The 14,578-nt window shown below is 40.3% G+C and overlaps 1 long non-coding RNA gene across 1 annotated transcript; it reads left to right on the top strand.

Annotated features, from left to right (window-relative positions):
* Window positions 1-11,317: 11,317 nt before the first annotated feature.
* Window positions 11,318-14,048, top strand: LOC128811023 (uncharacterized). The gene is made up of 3 exons (XR_008438203.1): window positions 11,318-11,515; window positions 11,634-11,724; window positions 13,102-14,048. It is a non-coding gene; the product is annotated as an uncharacterized LOC128811023 (long non-coding RNA).
* Window positions 14,049-14,578: the final 530 nt, after the last annotated feature.

The raw sequence follows: 14,578 nt of genomic DNA, 5'->3' as shown, positions 1-14,578 counted from the left end.
GCTGCAACCTCTCCCTTTTTTCTTCATCCGAGGATGATATTGTTGACAACACATAAGAAAAGGTTTGAAAAAGACTTGAGAGGTTGAGCTCTGATTTTAAGGCAGTAGAGTTTCTCAGATACTTGCCTTTGCACGACAGTTCTGGCAACTTTTTTTGCCATTCCATAAACTCGACGAGGAATTGAACATGCCAGCCCACTGGCATGTTCCAGTGGGAGCCGTGGCTTTCCATCACTACATGGAAATACAGGTGCGAAAATCCTGGGGATCTTGACCATTCAGCAGCTTCAGGATCACCTTTCACTCATGCTTTGACCCAGGCATGCTTCAAACCTAAGTCATGCTGCTGAAAAATTGACTACAATCTGCATTGTCACTCAGCAGTGATCTTCAGGCAGATCTTTAAAAGTAGCACGCCTCTGCCAACAAACAAAATACATAAATAACAAAAAGGTCTGAAGCTATCAACAGGTACATGCCAAAACCTAATGACAGGACAAACTGAGGAAATGTTCAAGAATTTCAGGAAGCCACACCTTCTAAACACTTCATTCCAGTAATGGTCCAACACTGCTGACAAGCATCACCACTAATGGCATCTGATCATACACTCAAGGCACAATTACAATTAAGCAGCAGAAGTGAGTGCAGAAGTTTCCATGGTGAAGAAATGGGATGAAAAGGGAGACAGGAAAAATCTCATTATTTTATTTCATTTCCTGTTCTTCGGAAGTTTCTAAGCTTATGACATCTGAGTTTCAGCCTTTCAGGTACATGCTGTAACTGGTATGATGTCCCACAAATTAGCCACATTTAAGTTAATCTTGATACTTTTTTATCCAAATGGCACCTATATATCCATGCTGTAATACTGACATTGGCATACTGTGCAGTGCAGTCCGTGAACAGGCTGAGCTACAGCAGGGTCTTAATTTCAGGTTAAATGGATCTCTAAGTACCTCTTCAGCATATCTGTACCTCAGTTTATGCAATTTTGAGTATTTCTAAGAAAAAATAAGCTATTTCACTTTCTATTTTCCTGCAGAACTCCAACCAAATCTGCCACTCCCTTGCAAGCCTGGAAATACATGTTAAAGACTCAGGAAGTGGTCATCTTGATGAAGAATTCTGGTTTATAAAGATGGTCTTAATCAGGGACACAGACTAGCCTGTAAACAAAATTTCAACCATTTGTATACACAAACTGTGTAATGAGATCAGAGTTCATGCCTTATTACACAAATAGCATTTTTATTACAATAAAACAGTATAATACTACTTCTTTTGTAAAGTACACCTATTACACAGTGAAGTCATTTAAGCTACAGGCAACAAATACCTGAATAAATGCTCTGCCAATACCATCAATATCATGTTGTCAAATACCATCATTTTTCCTGATTTGGAAAATGATCCCACTAAACTTATGCTTTGGTTCCTCTCACTTTGATCATATACAAAATGGTATGAACAGAAGTTGCTGACACTTATGACTTCTAAAATTACACTCACTACTTTCTATAAAAGTGTGCGTGTGTCTATATATATGTATGCAAATTAATGTATATTTTAGCAGAATTTAACAAACACTTCATTTTCTTAACATATCTTAACCATTTTTACAATATGCAGTACAGTGGCAGAGTCCAAAAAAACTGGTATTGCACTGTTTCTTTTGGCTACATTCTCAATGGAATCAAGAGGGATTTTTAATTAAACAAACAATGACACATCATATAACAAAAGCATAGCATGGAACAACCACTGAGGATAAAATATGCTTCTATCTTCATTCTCTGGAACTGAGCTCTTTAAATTGATACTCATCTCTGTTAAAAAAATCCTAGTACTCCATAGGTCCTTATTCTCACCTTGTACTAGAAGTCTGAATTGTCACAAGATCTGCTCAATATATACACCAAGTCTTTATGAAATGCTTCATTAACCAGTATTTCTCTTATAACAGTCCACAGGAAGTTTTACATTTCAGATTGAATAAATAGCAGTGAAAGATTGTCACATTCAATTTTTATGTATAATGGATATGTTACAAATTTCTTAGAATGATTTTTTATTTTAGATCTTGATTCTGCCAAGAAGACAAAAATAGACAAAATAGGCACATCACCCAGTGATAAATATTTATTTCAGCTATATTTTATCCCAAAAGAGAGAACCACCATTTCTGCAGTCAATTTTCAGAGCCACTTTTATATCTCTGTTATCAGTTAGAATAACAAAACATTTCTGATCTCACTTAGAGCAGTCATTTCAGCCTCAGATCCAGAAACTAAAGGTGGCCTGCTGCCAAGTGGGAAGGCCTGCACACCTTCTTAGTCCTCAACCATGCTTACATACAATCTGCCTTGTCCAGGTGTTAATACAGCTGCACTGTGAATCAGATCAGGGTCTGATCTCATCTTTTTCCTCTCAGGTTACTTTCCCCTCAGGTCGCTACAGATTCAGCTCACAGTATTGCTACCTGAAGACTTTTGCCAGCAGAAGTGATGGGACAGAGCTGTATGCAAGAGAAGGCCTGGCTCTAAGAGACAAAACCACATCTAGTATTAGCAGCATGTACTTCAGTCATCTAAGAGTGATTATAGACACTTCTCACTCTAAGGTACTCCGTGACACTTTTCACAACCACACCATTAGATTCCTGTCTCAGTAATTACTATATTAATAGCTATTTAATCTTTAGTTCATGCAATCAGAAAAAGATTCTTATCGCACACAAAGTCGTTTTGTAGTGCCAAAGACAAAAAAGCAGGTTCAGCCCTACTCTCAAAGCACAAGGAGACTTTCAGTAATTGCAGACTGTGGCAGGATGTGCTGGACCCACACATAGCCTATTCCCACCATTCTGTAGGTGACAGAATCATCTCTGTGAGACCCTCTGACTTGTATGTGTACCCACAGATGCTGAAAAGCAGAACAAGCTCCAGCTGCTGAATCCACTGGCACCAGGACTGAGACACATAGACAAGGATGCATGTGCACACACATAGAGAAACATGCAGTATAAAATAACATTTATGCAGCAGTATGTAACTGCTGTTATTTCTACAGTACTTCTGTATTTGCCCTACATGTGTATTTATGAAATTATGCTCTTTATAAAAAAAACTCTATTCCGGAAATGTATCTTTGTTGCATCAATATGTGTTTAAATACAAAATACATGTAGATGCTATATATCTATCCAGTATCTCTGCACAGAAATCTTTACATCATATACACACACACACTTATTTTTCTCCAATATGCTACCCAAACATCTCTTAATTTAGCAAAGGATAAAAATCATACCCAAAGTTTTTAAACCTCATTTAAAAAAGTATTATTCTGTTATGAAAAATAGCTTTGAGATATTGATTTTAAATACCATAAAAATAACTTTGATCTAGTTTACTTTCCATAGATGTGAGAGACTGAAATGTTAATGATTCAAACAATCAACCGTTTACAAAAGCAGCAAAATGCTTTGCTGAGACCAGGTTTTGCACCCCCCCCCCAACCTAAGGAGAGAAGGAGAGATTGTGTGTTGGAAAAACCTCTGATCTGCATAAGACAGAGGGGCTGCACTCCCACTGCCAGAGGATGACCATGACAAACCAACCTTTGTTTAGCAACAAGCTGGGTTTTGAGCCAGATAAGAGAGAAGGCTGATAAGAAGCAAATCCTGCTAGGTGGGATAGTGCTTTTTATCTTGCCAATGTCCTCCCTTACACAGCTGGCTCAGGTGAGAAAACTCCCCCTCCTATTCACACATAGGCCTGAAGGTGTTCATCCCTTCTGATGGGCATGACTGGCTCAACTACCCTGATGTGAGAGGCAGCTGTCATGTCTTGGAGGGTGTCACAAACCATCAAAGACCCCCAAAGTTCCCCCAGACTTGCTTCTGGGGCCTTCCACCTGAGGACTGTGCATGATCCAGAGTGTTGCAACAGAGTGTTAAACTTGCCCCTAGGGGTGGTACCTGGGCGCTGCCACCTGAAATGAACCTCTTTTAATCCACTGAACTTTATGTGGTGGGAGCTTCCCCCATCCCCAGTGAATCAAGACTGTGACCATCATTTTGACCAATACACATCTAAATTGTAACAATCAAGTCTTGTTGCTGGATCCACCGGTGGTGATATCTTTCCATCATCTTATCCTTTCTCCTTCTTTTCCTCATATATCTTCTTAAGTGATATCTTTATACTTTTATTGTTATATTACTATAGATAATAACCAAAATGGCTACATACCTCCTTTCCATTGCAAGCAAAGTGTTTTAAAGTAAACCCTACATATAGATATAGATATATAAACACTGGTCATTCAGTGTCATTTCCCTCTAATCCACACCAAGGGATCTATTAACAAGAACCTCCATTACACTTGCCTTTAGGGGCAGGTTGTAACAGAGCACAGCACTGCCTAGAAAAAAATACCACTTTAATGACTACTACATTTGATGTGGTTTTAACTAAACAGACCACCAGTTTCAGGCTAGAATTAGAACTATTCTACACTTGCTCTAAACCTAGTACAGGAATGAATTTATAGACACTGGTATTTTGCCCAGCTGTCAAGGATACAAATTAAACAGCTCAAGTAAAACCTATAATTCAGTAACTATCTTTAAACTAGCAACTACTATAAGCAAAACCTATCTAAAGTCCTTTATTGTGCCAGCTGCACATCTTTAGATGCAGGAGAGCAAAGCCGCACAAGTCTAATCACAGGTGGGAAACTGGAATAACTTTGTAGGACAGGAAGCTATGTCACTCCCCAGTGACAGAAAAGCAGAAGACAAAATAACTTCAAATACCAATACAATTTTCACTTCAGTTGCCAACACAGAGCTCACACATTACAAGGCCATGAGCAACCAAGCCATGACCTATCCCAGGTCTGGCTGCAGAGGCAGTTGATTACAGGAGATTAATTTGCAGTCACCCTGGGAGGAAGTATCGCAGGCTCAGCCAATTCAGGAGAACCTACCAGTCTTATCTGTCTCTAAACTGTACACGCCTCATTCAAGGTTGAGATTATCCCTTCTTTCTCACTGGACTGCATTGAATTAGCTAGCTCTTGAAGATGGTCATTTTAGTGAAGATTGATTAAAAAAACCCACATTAATGACAGCTGCCTCCTAGGTGTGGTTTGTCCAAAGTAACCAAATTCATCTCTCTTAATGCTAGAGCACACAGACAAATGATTTCCTGTTACCTCTCCAATTTGTTTCCTTTTTGTGCCATTATCTTCCTAGTTTTGCTGTGCTTCTGAGAATAACCTGATCTTTTATTTTCCTTTCTGTGTCCTTTTACTGGACATAAAGAACAATTTTTTAAAAGCTGCTATCTTACTATATTTCTTATTTTTCATGCAGAATGGAAAATTATGTATGTCCCTACTACTCATGTATTCAAGGGATATCTGCCTTCCTTTGGCTCTCTTATCTCTCAGACCAGTTTCCTGAAAAACTGTATCTTCCACACGTTTGAGTTTACTGGTCTACTTCTCTAAAATCCACCTCTGTTTCTCACTCTCCTAGATATTGGCCTGATGATCTTTTTAAACCTTTCTAAACCAACTGGAATCACACAACCATTAAAAGACATTAGAAAATGGTTCCAGTGGAGGTTTTGACCTTGAAAGAACCCAGTATGGCATTTTTGACAATGGACATTCTGGTTCTATATTAAATTATTAGTTTTAAATGAATGACCCTGTAGACAGACTACTTGGGCTATGAGAGTATCAACTGATTATACAGTGTCTGCTTAAAGAAGCATTGAGAGGATTATGCACTATATTTCTTAAGGACTATAACTGGTCCTTGGAACAAACTGCAGCATGTCTGAAGTGATTCACACACACTAGGTCCAAGGAATAAACAGCATGATAAAAATCACATAACACATTTCAGATCACATTTGAATAGAGAAAGTCATTAATCAATCACAATTCATATGAGATACTGGCATCCCTATGTAAGAGGCACACAGAAGTCTGGTGATATTGAATCATGACATAACCTTGGAAACCCCCTTTCACTTGCACCAATATGCATACTAATCAATCACTAATAATTCCTAGTTCTTAAAACAATTATTTAAACTCTAATAAGATGCAAGTTTTTTGATTTTATCAAGAAGTCTCTAACCATGCAAGTTATATCTTCATTTTTTCTTTTAAACATATGTCTTCTGGTATCTCTTTTCTCAGATTTTACGTATTTTTTTAATCTTTTATGTGAATTGCAATAAATACTTAACCACCACTCATTGTCAAACCTATTAGTTTTCTGACAGCCATCTCAGGTACCCTAGTACTACATATCTTGGCTCCACTTGGGCCCTTACACCTTAATTTAGGTTCATGGATAGCTTCACAAGTTCATGGATAGTCACAAAGATTCCTTATACTCCTTAGACTTACCCAATACTCAGTGGCGCATTTACTTTATTGCCTATTTTTATAGAGCTCAGATTTTCTTTTTGAGTCATTGATCTTGTTAGCCTTTCTGTTTGTTTCAAGACCATCCAAGCTTATGAATGCAAAAATCCGTTTTGAAACACAAGGAAGCCAACACAGATGGTTTCAACCATGTCAGTGTCAAGTCACATTCAAATGGATTTCCTTCTCCTTGCACAAAAGCAGCTATTTTTAAAAACTGTAAAACTGCACACATCTGGGATTGTTTACAGTACTAGTAATCCCTATATAGTATATGTTGTCATCACTAGTAGGAATTCCCTCTTCCTTGACCACAGGCCAAAAGAACACAACTTCTTTTTGAAGCAGCTCCAGTTTATGTGGGCTTAATTTCAGATTTTTGGCCATACACTTATCACAGATTATTCACAATGTTTCAGTTCCAAAAGTATCTACTACACAACACAGTCATCATACTATGCCATAAATACAGACAAATATGAATACAGACACTGTATTCTTTATTACCCTACCTGTTTCAGCTCGTGCTGAAGAACAAACTACAATGAAGAGTCAGGGATAGTGACCCCCACATTTCTTGATAGATTTGCAATAACCTCTGCCAACTCTCTTCTCTGATGGCAATACTTGGTCAGAGGACTACTGAGTGGTTCAGTATTCATCAGAAAACAGCTTATGCTAACCCCATTCATTAGATCTATGCTGGCTTTCTTGGTCCCTTTAGAAAATTTTAGCTATGTTCTAGAGTAAGAGTTTCTTGTTCCCTTTTGTGCTTTTTTCCCTTTCTAACACATCCACGGCTTCATTCTATGCAGCAACCCTCACCTTTGTTGAGCATTTGCTAATTTTGAGGGTTATTTAGCAAAACTGTCAGGGAGTTTCTATTTCAAGGAATTTTGCTAATTTCATCCCATTAAGAAATGTTCAAGACAAGACTAAACAAATCCCACCACTTCACTGAGCTCCCACTCATTACATCTAGCTGCCATTATGATTTCTATCCCTGGAGCCAGGAAACACATTCAGTGAAAGAAACAACTTTGAAAGCATATTGCTCTCCTGCAATTTGCCTCACCTAGCCCACACCTGCATGAGGAACTCACATGGATGAAACTTCAGGATGTTTTCCCTGACACTTACTAAGAAGTTGTTTATCATACAGGAGCCCAAACTATTATTTCAGCCCTTGTATTTTTGCTTTCCAGCTTTCTTATCAAATTTTACTGGTAAAACAGCCAGGCTCAGTTAGCTCAGTCTTGGTTAAATCCATGTTATCAGCTACCACCCAACTGATTTCAATGAGTTAGAAGAATTTACATTGTGTCAGGAAGCAGGAAGGGCCAGCTGCTCCCTCAGGTAGTGCAAACCCCAAGGTGAGGATGACCCAGTACAGGCAGTGCCTTGCAGTGACCACAGCAGTATCCCACCTCTGAACCCAGGACACAGATCACACAGGGAACAGGGCCCTCTGGGAGTCCCAAAGATGGCAAAATGATGAACCAAAATGATGAGCCTGTACAAGAGAAAGATGTGGAAATGAGGTTACAACACAGGTCTAAAGTCAACCCAGACAACAAAGACAGAAGACAGGCAATAAAGAACATCTAAAGGCATCCATTTGGGAGACAAACTACCTACAACACAGGTCTGAGGTCTCTCCAGGAGACAGGGTCACAACCGCAGTCCCAAGCTGGAGCTGAAGTGAGGCTTCTTCTGAGTCCATGGACACGGTTGTGGACAGAGGCCCCATAGAGGCTGCTTAGAGCAGTTAAAGCCTATTGGAGCTCTCAGAGCCCTAATCTTTCCCAGTTTCTATTTATGTCCTACATGTTTACTCCTTCAATTTCATTTTTACCACATCTACTACCAGGTTTCCTTGCCCAGAGTCACCATGCCAGTACACTTTATAGCCAGACCTGTGTTATTGCTCTCCAGCTGTCTAGACCAGACCTGAAATTTTAGGTTCACCCTTGCAATTTTATTTGTTGCTTCTATTTTATATCCTTCCATTCCTCCAACAGCTGAGTAACTTTTCATGTCTGACACTTGTAAATGTCAGCTCTACCCAAATTTACAGGTATGTTTTTTGTGCCCAGATCATTGTTTTCTTTTTTGGTTTTTTGCACAAAAAGGCCAAATAACTGGGTTTGGGGTTTTTTCCTCCTTCATTTGCATAGTGGTATGATTTGATTGCTCTCTGAGCTCCAACTGAAGCTCCCTTCTGGTAGTGGCAGTACATTAGCCATTTGCTACCATGATTGCTCCAGCTTGGTCCCACAGGAACAGAGATTATCAGTTTGCACCTTGGAAACTGTATCCTGTTTTAAGAACAGGATCCGCTCACTAAGAAGCTGACATTTTTGACATTTATCTATCTGTAGGTTGGCTCCATTACAAGTCACAGATGATGGGCTCACAATTTGTTTAATTAGGAACAAAACTGTAAAGTGGCATGAATTAATATCTTTTATCCCAGGCTCAAGTCTTTTGTAGACCTTTGCTGCAAATGTTTATGTGAAACTAGCCCTAGCATTTAGACTTATGGCAATTGCCCAATTTTTCTTTCACATCTCCTTCTTTGCCTCCCAGTCAATTTAGCAAACTAGGCATCTTGAAACTTCTTGGAAATGCCTTTGACTTGGATGCAAGTCTCAGGTTTAGGTGCATGACTGCACAAGAATTTAAGCCATTTATATGTCTCCTACATTCATGTCTGGAAACAAAAATGTCAGTAAAGCTCCACCTGACTAGCTACAATAATTTAGTAGCAAATAAAGACAGTAACGCCAGAATTCATGCCACACAGTTTTGAACCTACTCATAAGGCCTAGACTAACATTTTAGCATTTCCACAATTAATGTTCATCGTATGAAAACACAGATTCGTTGAATGGTTTGGGTTGCGAGAGTCATTAAAGATCATCTAGCACCAACCTGACTGCCATAGGCAGGGTCACCTTTCACTAGACCAGGTTGCTCAAAGCCTCATCCAACTTGGCCTTCAACGCTTCCAGGGATGGGGAACCCACAGGTTCTCTGGGTAACTTGTTCCAGTGTCTCAGCATCTTCACAGTAAAAAATTTCATTGCAACATCCAATATAAATCTCTCCTCTTTTAGTTTAAAACCCTTCCTCCTTGCCATATCACTATTTCTCTGTGCACGAAGTCATCCTCTCTCTTATGTAAGTCCCTTTAGATGTGTTTACTACACTCCAAGCTGGAAGACTGAGCTGCGCTTGCAACTCGTGGGTGTCACTATTCCAGGCAACTCGTGCCTTTATAACGCTCCTTGTCCACCGGCGTCTGAGAGCCGTCATTTCTCCTCCCTCGCCACACAAACCTCCAGGACAAACCCATTTTAAAAACATCTCAGTTGCCTTCTCAGGGGTTCAAAGCCACCATCAGTGCTGCCTAGCGGGCGGCGCTGAAGGCCCCAGATCTTCACCCGTGGATTTATTTCCGGCGGGCTGGGGGGCTCTCCGGGGTTAGTGCGAGCCTCCCTCACTCCCTCCCTCCATCCCCTCTCCGCTTACCCCGGGCGGAGCACAAGCAGGCAGCGCCGGCGGGAGCCGCTCCCGGGCCCGCTCCCGGCCCCGCGGCGGCCAGCGGAGGGCGCCCGCCCCGCTTCCCTCCCGGCCGCCAGCCGGGGCCGGGGCCGGGCCGCGGGCGGCGGCGGGGCCGTGGGGGTGAGGGGGTGGACGGCCATCCCCCGGCCACTGCCTCCTAGCGCCGGCCGAGCCGCCGCCGCTGGGGAGAAGGGGCGAGGGAAGCGCCGTGTCACCTCCCCGGGGCTCAGGGTCCCGGCTGCCTGGGGCGGCCCGAGAGGCAGCGAGCAGCGCGCTGGCCTCGCCCCGGTGCTGGGCACAGGCGGGCGTCGTTCGCCGCTTCGGGATAACACGTCTCCCTTTTTTCCTTCCCCCCACCCCTCCGCCCTTTTTTTTTTTTTTTTTTTTAAACCAAAAATGCCCCCGTACTTTATTTGGTAATTTAACGGCATATGATTTAAATCAATATAAAATTCAAATACTTTTGTGCCACCTGTTGGATTTTGCCACTAATTACACGTAGCTGGAAGTGCTACATGTACTGCTGTGTTCAGCCTTAGAAGGGTTGCCCTTAGTGCCACCGAGTAGTGCCCTTATGAAAATACTACTTTGTTTGTTATTTTGAAATACTTGCTCTCTGGGCACGCAGATTGAGCTGGCTTTTTCCTCATAAAAATCTAACCTATGCATTACAGACTGCATTCAGTGAAGGCGCAGAGTGATGCAGGGCGGGAGTCAGGGTTCCTGTGATAATGCAGTAATAATTATTTGGGAATTTTATTAGCAGAGGAACTCCAATCTGAGGGCCTGGGAGGCAGAAATGGCTGGTTCTAGGTACACAAAGCCATAAATGCACTTGACAGTATCCATGGTTCAGCAAAGAGAGGAGTACTCCAGGCCTGTGCTTTCCTCATGCGTGTGAATACACAAACGAGTACCAGCACTACTGCTCAGACTATCAGTCATGGGCGGTCATACAACACAAAGCATGCCAAGTGTTACACAGCTGAGACTCTCTCAAAAAATAATCTTGTCTGACCCTTCTTCAATAGCTGTCAAGTCGTAATGTCAGGACACATTTTATCATATAAGAATAAGCTGGTTTCATTTCATATTGCAATGTGCAGATATATTCATTATAGAGTAATATTTTTTAGCATGACCAGGGATAAATGAGCTGTAAGTAATAAATTCCTATAAGAATCTGAAAATTAACCAATGATTTTATCTGGACTTCACTGGAAGAGAAAATTAATGACCTCTGGGTTATCAGCTGTCTTACTTGCTATTCCTTATCTGCCCGTAATCACACCACAGACACCTTACAGTTCTTTGAGATCAAGAGGTGCAGAAGCAAGTGGAGAAGTGCCCGGAGAAGGAGTGGCCCCTTGCTCTTCTTCCCAGCTGTAACTGCAAAAAATGGGAAGTCTCCATGATGACCCTTCCTTCACAGCGGTGAAGGGCACATTGGTGCTTCTCATGACTGGTGGGTTACAGCCACCTCTTCAACAGATGGGTAAGTACATTAGAACCAAGAAACATTCTTCCCTGGCAACACCAAAAATAAGTAAAGCCCCAAAATTGCTTAATTCGCCTCCATTTACATTTTCTTATATTATTTTCTCTTTTTTAAGCAGGAGGTACACAGGACAAGTAATGCAAAATAAATAAAATTGGGGGTTGTCATTGGTTTTGGTTTTGCATACAAGTACAACTGTCTCTTTGGTATGTACGTTTCCATAGTGTACTCTCTTTTTATGATAAAATGCAAAAGTTTAGAAAGATATGAAGTATTGTTTAATGAAAATATAAGTGCTTTCTAAATTTTTTATGTGTTTAACCCATTTGAGGAGAAAAACTACCAAATTAGATTACAAAATTAATAAATTATGTCAGAATCTAGTGTGTAAAGTACAGTATCTCAGTGCTGACATCTGTCAGTCTGATTCAGAGAAAGCTTTAGTGATATATTTGTCTAAGTCTTCTATTAGCAGAGAGTGTCTTTAAACTGTTTCAATTGACCCCAATTTTATTGACTTTCGTTTTTGCGATAATCCTGCTTCAAAATCTTCTGCGGTTTATGAGAACAATTTTCCACTGTTCAAACAGTCATAAATGCCCACAAATTTACAAGATGACAGAAAAACACACAAAGTAAAATTAAAGTGTTTACACACCACACCAATACTTTGCTCTTGGCAAGTGCATAAGTGACTTCACAAGATGCAAATCAGTGCACATTACATATTACACATTGTCTTTTTAGACCAGTCTGTAGGCAACATAAGCACGTCCTGGGGCCCCAGCACCATAGCTGTCTTTTTGTTCAGTTTCTACAGGCTCATAAATAGCATTTCAGGCTTTAGCTCCTAATGTGGTAAAAAAAAATTATGTCTTGCAATAAACTGAAGTCCAGTTATTTAAAAAATGCACAACTGACTTCTTTGTTTTCATTCCCATCAACTTCTCTCTCATGTGGATTATATTAATTATTTCTTGTCAATTTATTTCTACATATTCAAACAAGCCAAGAAGCAAGGAAAGCAGCCTTATACCATTTAGGATCTTTCCTACAAGGAAAAAAAAAGGTTTAAAAGAAGTAATTGCTAATTGTTCCCATTTAGCTAGTACTTCTTAAACCGATAGTAAATAAGTTGATGAAATCTCTTTTTGCAGTGGAATTTAAGAATTAAGGAGCCTTTCTTGGAGTGAAGGAGTCAGTAAAAGTTTAGTCATTGTAAGCCATAATCCACAGAGAAATACATCAGTTAAAGAGAAAACAGTGATTTTTCTAATCCTCTTTCTTTATAAACCTACGTAGGCAGACAAGGTTAGGAGATAAACATTTGTCTTGGTATTGATACCAATCTTTTCTGAAGGACTGAGGGAAAAACTATTAAAGAACTAAAAGTGGCACCCTACAATAATGTCAGAGACCTGCAGAAGTCATGACACATGTGATGCCTCAGCTGCATAAAGTCACAAGGATTGCAAATGCAAACATTCAGTGGGAGTGAGGGAGGCCAGGAGGGAGGCTGGAAGGGAGGGAGGGAGGGAAGGAAGGAGACCTTCTCTCACTAGCTGATCCCTTTGCAATTTCAGCTGCAGAATGCTGTAGCCCTTTCTTGTGACAGAAGTGCCTGGAGGCGAGCCCAGAGAAGGAAATCCTGCACTGAAAGAGGAGGAAGGGAGAAAAGAAGAAGGAAGATTAATGGTTTTCCTTCAACCAGGAGAACCATATGGACTAATCTAGGAAGCCATCTTAGTTGGGAAATGTTGCCTATAGCCACTTTTTCCTGGCAAAGAGCTTAACACTGCCTAGGTTGTGACTTTCATCAAAAGACTTTCAAAAGGTTGTGACTTTCATCTTTTCCGATTCTTCCATGATTTTTATTTCTGTGCTATGATTTCTCAGCTCATAACATAATTTTAGTTTTAATGCCTTTATTTTACAGTCCACTTAGAAAGGAGTGAAGTTCCTTTTTTCTGTTCCTCTACATTGCAAAAGCCCTATGTTTTTCTCTCTTCCTTTTCATTTTTTCCCTCTTCTTCCTTATCATATATGCCTTATCATATATGCCCCAGGAGCACCAATTTTGTTAATTGATCTGTGTGATACATTGCTCAATCTGTGCCCTTCCTTGCTTCTCAAGTAGAAATAAAAAAAGGCTAATTGTGGGGGCAAAAGAGTTGAAAACATGGAAGACTAATATTTATTTCCTGGAATAGCAAGAGTTACAATTACAATTCAGGCTTAATTTTGCCTGGAAAAATGATTCTGCAATGACTCCAAACAGGCTGTAAAATATTTTCAGTTGATGTGGAAATATACTAGTGTGGGCAGAGTTTGGAGAAATGTGCCCAGACCTTGCAGAAACATATGAGATGTCGTTTTCCTGGTTCGTAAAGGATGCATTTTAGGTGATGGTCTCTGTGCTTCAATAACTGTGGGAGGAAACCTGACATTAGAAAGTGCATCCATCTTCCTGGACAAAAGAAAATATCAACTTCCCAGAAACTTTTGTCATGGAGTCAATTCTTACACAATGACGTGTAATGCTAAATAAATCATTTTTTGAATTACAAATTGAGAATCCATTGCCCTGGATAAATGTTATTCATCAGGGGGAGGGCAGGGCAGAATCACTTAAGAATAATTGTCTACAAATATTCAGAAGAGAATCCAATTCGTTACTCCCATTTTGATGTGCCAGTGCAAAAGTTGTTGCCAGCTTTTAAAATCTCTCCTTTGGCTTTCAAGTAATATGTGTATGGTTAAAAGCCAGTTAGAGAATGGTGGTGTGATTTGGTGGTGCAAGGCAAATGGCACAATTTAAAGTTTTGTTAAAATCTGCTCTCTTTACAAACTTAGATAAGGCCTTTATTTGTTTTAGTCCTACTTGGCTGACCTATTCAACATAGTTACCAGACCAATATAAACAAGATTCAATGTGTAAAAATAATGCCATCACTTTGAATTTTGCAACACAGGCTCTTCAAGGTAAGGTCTTTTTCAGCTGTTTAAAAGGTACGGTGACTGACTATTCATTCAAGCAAAAGAAGCTGTTCTCTCTTGCCA

The sequence above is a fragment of the Vidua macroura genome, chromosome 1 (assembly GCF_024509145.1).
Source record: "Vidua macroura isolate BioBank_ID:100142 chromosome 1, ASM2450914v1, whole genome shotgun sequence".
Lineage (NCBI taxonomy): Eukaryota > Metazoa > Chordata > Aves > Passeriformes > Viduidae > Vidua > Vidua macroura.
Note: the sequence above shows the minus strand (reverse complement) of the source record. Positions and strands in the feature narration are given on the sequence as shown.